The sequence below is a fragment of the Bubalus kerabau genome, chromosome 13, assembly GCF_029407905.1.
Source record: "Bubalus kerabau isolate K-KA32 ecotype Philippines breed swamp buffalo chromosome 13, PCC_UOA_SB_1v2, whole genome shotgun sequence".
NCBI classification, from domain to species: Eukaryota; Metazoa; Chordata; class Mammalia; order Artiodactyla; family Bovidae; genus Bubalus; species Bubalus kerabau.
The window spans coordinates 74,076,913-74,084,955 of NC_073636.1; positions in this window are offsets into that span (position 1 = coordinate 74,076,913).

Below are 8,043 nucleotides of genomic sequence, written 5' to 3' on the forward strand. Positions count from 1 at the left end.
TACAATGAGATGTGCTCATACAATAGCTGAAATTCTTTTTCTGCTTGAACTACCTAGGTGTTTCTTTTGACTGCCTCTGATTCATGCACTGTTTTACTTTTACATTATGACATATTTTACACATCCCTTTGTAACACTTATAATGATTATATGTGTATATAATCATTTCTTTAGATGCAGCTCTCAATTACCCTGTTTTCTCCACTCACCTGATTACTTGAGTGCTTTATTCTAACCTATAATGAATTTTGGTGGCTCAGTGGTAAAGAATCTGCCTGCCAATTCGGGAGATATGAGTTTGATCCCTGGGTCAGGAAGATCCCCTGGAGAAGGAAATGGCAACCCTCCCCAGTATTCTTGCCTGAGAAATCCCATGGACTGAGGAGCCTGGGGGGCTACAGTCCATGAGGTTGCAAAAGAGTTGGACACGACTTAGCAACTAAACAACAACAACAAATTATGAATTTTAATTTTCTTTATTCTATGTGTTCGGATCATAAGAGTAGTAATTTTTGTTGTGATGAAATAAAATTCTTATTTCCAGACAGGATAAGAAAAAATTAAACACAAAATTCTCTCTCTGCATCCATTTGGGCCTCTTCCCTCCCTCCCTAATGTGTAGTGTGCTCTTGCATTACATATTAACCAAACTTCTTCGAAGACAGGAGTGTCTGCTTGACCTTAAAGATAACATTTCCTCCTTTCTTCTGACATTAGCAATATAATTTCTTAAAAGGATAGCATTCTTCCCCAACTCTATGGAGGATCACGGACTTCCTGCTCTCTTTATGCCTGCTTACCGGCACTATGCGTCCTTGGTGAACTTTGTATAAAATATCAGTATGTCATTTTGATGTGTGATGCTTTGTCTCAAAAATGTGTATGCCTGTGCCTTCAACTTGCACTTGGTGGAACAGTTTCTCGAGCTTTCTGAGAGTCTCTCTTCCGGGTTATAATCCTAGTCTGGTTCAAATAAAATTCCCTTTCTTCTTAATTGTTAACTGAACTTTCATCGACCGTTGTAACAAGAAAAAAATTAGACACTGATATGGATAAAGGTGGAGCTACTCGTGCTTGTCCTCTTTCCCGTCCCGTCATCATCATGTAACCAGTATTCACAGCAGTGGCTATTCCTTCAAACACTTTTCCTTTTTCACACACAAGTATTTTCATATACAGGAGTTCTATGTTCAACTGGAATATTATCAAAACCCGTATAGTACTCTCCAACTTTTTTTTCTGTTGGTAACATTGCATGGACATCACTGGAAGTCAGTAAACAGAGACCTAGTGATATTCATTTTTGGTAATATATTTATAAATGTAACAGGATCCCATCCCACATGATGAGTTTTTTGGTAAAGCAACATTTATTTATTTATTTATCTTCTCCTTCCTTCTATCCTGCCTTCTTAACCTGTATCCTCCCTTCAACCACTTCAGTCCAGTTCAGTTCAGTCACTCAGTCGTGTCCGACTCTTTGCAACCCCATGAATCGCAGCACGCCAGGCCTCCCTGTCCATCACCATCTCCCGGAGTTCACTCAAACTCATGTCCATCAAGTCGGTGATGCCATCAGCCATCTCATCCTCTGTCATCCCCTTTTCCTCCTGCCCCCAATCCCTCCCAGCATCAGAGTCTTTTCCAGTGAGTCAACTCTTCACCTGAGGTGGCCAAAGTACTGCAGTTTCAGCTTTAGCATCATTCCTTCAAAGAACACCCAGGGCTGATCTCCTTTAGAATGGGCTGGTTGGATCTTCAACCACTTAGGAAATGTATATTAATATTATGATGTGCAGTCTTCTTAATATGACAGTAGCGATATTTGTTTACTATAACCGAGTTAGAAACATACTCTCATTATGTGCAAGTCATCTGTCTGGTGACTCTCTATTTTTTTTCATTTGTGTATCTGTCTATGGTTGTTGTAATACCACTTTATCATAATTATTACAGCTTTAAAATAAAACTTGATATCTCCTATATCAAGTCTTATTAAATTATTCTTCTTCAAGAGTATTTTGGCTATTGTGCCTTTGCATTTTTTGTATGCATTTCAGAATTGCATTGCCAAGTTTCTCTTGGTTTACTTTTGCAAAAACTTTTCTGGGGGTTTGATTGCATTGAGACTGAAAATCAATTTGCAGAGAATTGGCATACTTATCATATTGAGTCTTCCAATCCATGAACATCATATACATTTCTCATTTGGGGGTATTAAAAAATGTCTGTCATTAAAGTTTTATAATTTTCTTTGTAGTGTTTCTGCACAAAACCTATTATGTGTATTTATAAGCTCTTCATGTTTTATATGATTATACAAATTATTGATAGCATATTAAAAAGCAGAGATATTACTTTGCCAACAAAGGTCCTCCTAGTCAAGTCTATGGTTTTTCCAGTGGTATCACCGACTCGATGCACATGAGTTCGGGTGATCTCCGGGAGATGGTGAAGGACAGGGAGGCCTGGCGTGCTGCGATTCATGGGGTCGCAGAGTTGGACATGACCGAGCGATTGAACTGAACTGAACTGAAAAATTATTGAAATTTCATTTGCTGATTTGTGTTGTTGATTTACGTAGTACCATTGAGTTTTGTATATTTCCTTTGTATGCATCTGTTGTGATAAATTCTCATTGAGTCTAACAATTATCTGTAGATCTGTTTGAAATTTTATGAACATAGTTGATTTTTGTGTTCATGAATCTATGTTCTATGAATAAGATTTACTTAAAATCTTCCTTTTTCATAGAATCCTTGTTGATAATTTTATTTTTAAACAGATTTATTAACATATAATTGACATGAGTCCTTATTAAGCTCTGGTATCAAGATTATGTTTACTTCATATCACATGCTGGGAATTGTTTCTTATTTTTATTTATGTCATATTAGAATTAGTTGTGCCTTGTTTGCCTTATAGAATATGCTTACGAAGAGGTCTGATCCTGGAGCTTTTTTTTGGTCAAATATTGTTGACCATTGTTTCCATCTTTGCAATAGTTTTCTACTTTTTCTTGTGTCAGTTACAGTTCAGAAAGTTACTTTTTCTATGATCCTTTTGTAGCATTTAGTTTTTTTGTCAGGTGAATTGAAAAAATTAATGAAACAATTTCACCAATTTAAGGATATCATGAAGCAGAAATGCGTAAGTCCAGAGCAGAAAGAATCGAACAACAGCAGGCATTATCTAGAGAAGAGGAGAAAAGAGTGCCACCCTGAGCTATTTTGAGCAGGTCTAAGAGTGAGTTAAAATTTTTACTTACAAACCATATCACAGATAAAGACCTTTCTCTATAATATGTAAGGAGTGCTAGAAATTGAGAAGAAAAAAGCTAGTGAATATATAGGAAAATGAGCAAAAGAAACAATGTTTTCAGATAAAGAAATATAAGTAGCTTTTAAGATATGAAAAATGCTTGAAATAATTCATGATGGAGAAATGCTAAAGTCTTTCACTGTTTCCATTGTTGCCCCATCTACTTGCCATGAAGTGATGGGACCGGATGCCATAATCTTAGTTTCTTGACTCTTGAGTTTTAAGCCAGCTTTTTCACTCTCCTCTTTCACTTTCATCAAGAAGCTCTTTAGTTCCTCTTTACTTTCTCCCATAAGGGAGGTGTCATCTGCGTATGTGAGGTTGTTGATATTTCTCCTGGCAATCTTGATTCCAGCTTGTGCTTCATCCAGCCCAGCATTTCACATGATGTACTCTGCATATAAGTTAAATAATCAGGGTGACAATATACAGCTTTGATGTACTCCTTTATTTTCTTGAGCTCTAAAATCACTTCAGATGGTGACTGCAGCCATGAAATTAAAAGACACTTGCTCCTGGGAAGAAAAGCTACGACCAACCTAGACAGCATACTAAAAAGCAGAGACATTCCTTTGCTGACAAAGGTCTGTCTAGTCAAAGCTATGGTTTTTCCAGTAGTCATGTATGGACATGCAAGCTGGACTATAAAGAAAGCTGAGCACTGAAGAATTGATGCTTTTGAACTGTGGTGCTGGAGAAGACTCTTGGAGAAGACTCCTTGGACTGCAAGGAGATCAAACTAGTCAATCCGAAAGGAAATCAGTCCTGAATATTCATTGTAAAGATTGACCCTGAAGCTGAATCTCCAATACATTGGCCGCCTGATGCAAAGAACTGACTCATTGGAAAAGACCCTAATTCTGGGAAAGATTGAAGGCAGGAGGAGAAGGAGATAATGGAGGATGAGATGGTTGGATGGCATCACTGACTCAATGGACATGAGTTTGAGCAAGCTCCAGGAGTTGGTGAAGGACAGGGAAGCCTGGCGTGCTGCAGGCCATGGGGTTGCCAAGAGTAGGACATGACTGAGTGACTGAACTAAACTCAACTGAAACAGATGCTAACTAAAACCTTCAGCAGTGCATCACTTCTCACTCCTCAGATTGGTAAAAAGCTAAAAGATGTTGCTCATGTTTAATTTTACTAGCTATGCCAAATTTATTTTCAAACAGGTTGCATGAATATACAGTCTTACTAGTAACGTGTGACAGTTTCTTCTGTCTACAAAACAATGAGGAAAAGGTAGACAACCCAGCGAGAAATGAGCCAGATGCTTGAGTTAACAGAAAATTAGAAAATCCAAGAAAGTGGTTACCTCTGTGGAAGATGGACAGGTAAGAAACTGGCGAGGAATAAATGTTGATATGGCATATATACAAGAAATACTCTCTTTTTGTTCTTGGTAAGTGAGTGCAGGCTGCCATTGTAATGTTTTAATTCTTTAAGCAGTATCAGTTCTACACACTTTTTTGTTTGCATAATTTATTTTGTGATGAGCTTTTTCTTTTTTAAAGTAGCCTGCCAACTCCAACATCTAGTATTTGTTATAGCTCCTTAATGTTTCAGCAGCACTGGTGGACATGATGAGGTCTGAGTCCAAAGAAACAAAGGATGGAGATTTAAACTGTTTGACTATAAAATACTTAGTTTGCTTTCCTCCCTGTCTCAAGGCTATGGTTTTTCTGGTGGTCATGTATGGATGTGAAAGTTGGACTGTCAAGAAGGCTGAGCACCAAAGAATTTATACTTTTGAACTGTGTGTTGGAGAAGACTCTTGAGAGTCCCTTGGACTGCAAGGAGATCCAACCAGTCCATTCTGAAGGAGATCAGCCCTGGGATTTCTTTGGAAGGAATGATACTAAAGCTGAAACTCCAGTACTTTGGCCACCTCATGCGAAGAGTTGATTCATTGGAAAAGACCCTAATGCTGGGAGGGATCGGGGGCAGGAGGATAAGGGGACGACAGTGGATGAGATAGCTGGATGGCATGACTGACTCGAAGGACGTGAGTCTCAGTGAACTCCGGGAGTTGGTGATGGACAGGGAGGCCTGGCGTGCTGCGATTCATGGGGTTGCAAAGAGTCGGACACGATTGAGTGTTGGGGGCCAGAGTGAGGCACTCCGCCCGTTGCAAAGGTCATGAGGAAGGAAGCTCGACATACGCAAAGGTGGGATCGAGCCTCAGGAGTCTCCCTGGAAATCCTCGAGCATCTACCCCCGTAACCAGAGCCTGCCTGCTTTACTACTTTGTGCTCCCACCTACACCTCTGTTTTTACGGGGGGCTATCCCCCACCACCTCTTTCGGAGAAGGAGTTAACCTAGAGCTCCAGTTAATAAAAACTCCTGGGCATGACAAGAGTGTTTTAACCTACAAACTCCTCTGAAGTTCCTCTAGCCTGCCTGACAGGCTTGTCCGGCCACATGTGATTGCTCACAGCCTCCCAACCGTGAGAGGCACGAGATGCTTTAAACCTTCTAAAAACAGGTTCCTTAGAAAAGTTAGAAAACTATTAGTATAAGTATAATGGGCTGATTAGAAATTGTATTGGTGAAGAGTTTTTCATTTGTTGAGCCAATGTTTGTTGCTAAGTCTCCATATCCCCTGCCCTTACACACATTAATGAATATATAGAAAAAATAAGTATTAACCTTTGATATTAATCATGTTAGACCTTAGGCTAAGTAAATTCTTTCCTTAACTAAAACCCACTACACCCTCACCCTATAGGAATGTAACTTTATTTGGGTGGCGTCTGTTTTAAGAATAATCACCCCTGGAGAAATAACTGTCCTGGTTGACTGACCGCTGTCACAAGGAGAGGGTCATAAATTGTCAGCAGGCCCCCTGGCCAGAAGATGATGCAACACCCCTAAGACCTCTGTATACATTTGTATGAAGCACCTGACTTTGATAAAAGTCAGGACTGCTGACCCCGCGTGACTTTTGCATAACATCTCAGTGTATAAAAGTAGACCATGGAAAATAAAGAATTGGGATCAGTTTCTCGAAATACTGGTCTCCCCATGTCGCTCTCTCTCTCACTCTGGCTGAGTCTCCATCTGGAGCACGGAACCTGCCATGCTTACTAATTATGCCTGGGCTTCTAAGATCCGACCGGGGAGGCCTCAGTGTCTCCTCTCCTTCAGGAGAACAGAAGGACGCCTGCGGCCTACGTAAGTGGTGCAAGGTTCTTGTCTTGAAGTTTTATTGGTCTCCCGCGTAAACCAAGCTACTCAGCCTCTTTTCTCCACTGAATTTTCCTACTGAGCTATCCTCATTCTATTACTCTTTACATCTCTAATTAATATCTAATTGAAGCTATTGTATCCTGATCCTCGCCGATGCCGTCCCCGCTTCGAATACCCTGGATCAGCCGGGGCTGGACCCCGGCAATTGAGCGACTGATCTGATCTGATCTGTCTCACTCAGAATTCAAATGTTATTTCCACACTTCAGGTTCTCTCCCGGACAATACCTAATATCTGGGTATTCATTTTTTTTACTCTGAACTTTGACAACAGTGACAAATACCAACTCAGACTAGCTTAGGCAGTTTATTGGGTCATAACCGAACCATGGGAAAGGTGTGGGAAGAACTGCTCTCAAGATAAAGGGGAATGAAGGACTGACTGGTCCCTTCTGAAGCCTCTCTTACCATCGTTTCTCTGCTTTTCTAATTGAATTAGATTTATTTTTCTCAAAAAAGTTCCCTTCTCCCAGACTGAAACCGTAGCTTCAGGAGTTTCCAGGCACATCTCTCCTACCTTTACCAACAGGAGGGACTTCCCCTTAGTGTCCATTTAAATAAAGGATGTCAATAGACCACACACACGCACACACACACACACACCCCCTGATCTCTGACTGGGTGTCAGGCTTTCACGATCAAAAATTCCCATTAGATTCCTAAGTTTATGGTACAAAGAACCAGGAGTTCTTCGGAAGACACAGGGGGCCTGTTCTAAAAAGGCGAAAGTCTTGTTGGATGTATGCACTGTAGATATCCACCTTATAGATGATTTCTACTTTCTTCCTTTTATTTTATGGGTGTTCCCTCTCTTCTTACTGAGATTTCAAGAGCATCATGCCACTCCAGACGTTGAATGCCACCTTCCCTATTACTTTCTTGGTCCACTTCAGGGACTGCCTGTGAAATAGCAAAGTATACTGATTACTCATTAAACGTTCTGGGCAAATTTGTCTTTGAGAGGTTTTCTTGGGATCAGGGGAGAATGAAAGAAAAGCCTAGCATGATGCTGGGAAGAATAAATTGTTAGGGTAGGTCTGGGTGCGGCTTGCAGGAGCCGGGGAGTACTGGGGAAACACCTTGGCTATGAAAACAGTACCCCTGCCCTACCACTGACTTGTTGAATGAATGTGGGTGATTCCTCTCTCTCCCTTGGGCTTCATACTCTCTAAGTATAAAGAATTTGGTTATGATCGTCCCTACAGACCAGCCAGCCTTACTTCTTTGTGAGAATGTGAGATAGCTCTTGCAGCTATTAGAAATGATGTAACAACCGCCGTTTCTCTCTGTGGATAATCCCTGGGGGAGGGCCCAAGGTCCCTCTCATGATAGCAGAGGATATTTCCTGGCAGAACTAAGAAAAAGTAAGTCTTATCCCTTTGAAACCACAGACCCACCCTTGGCACCAGGCCAAGCTGGAGCTGCATAAAACTAGGCTTAGCTTCAGCTCTCAGCTATATGCCTCCTGACAAC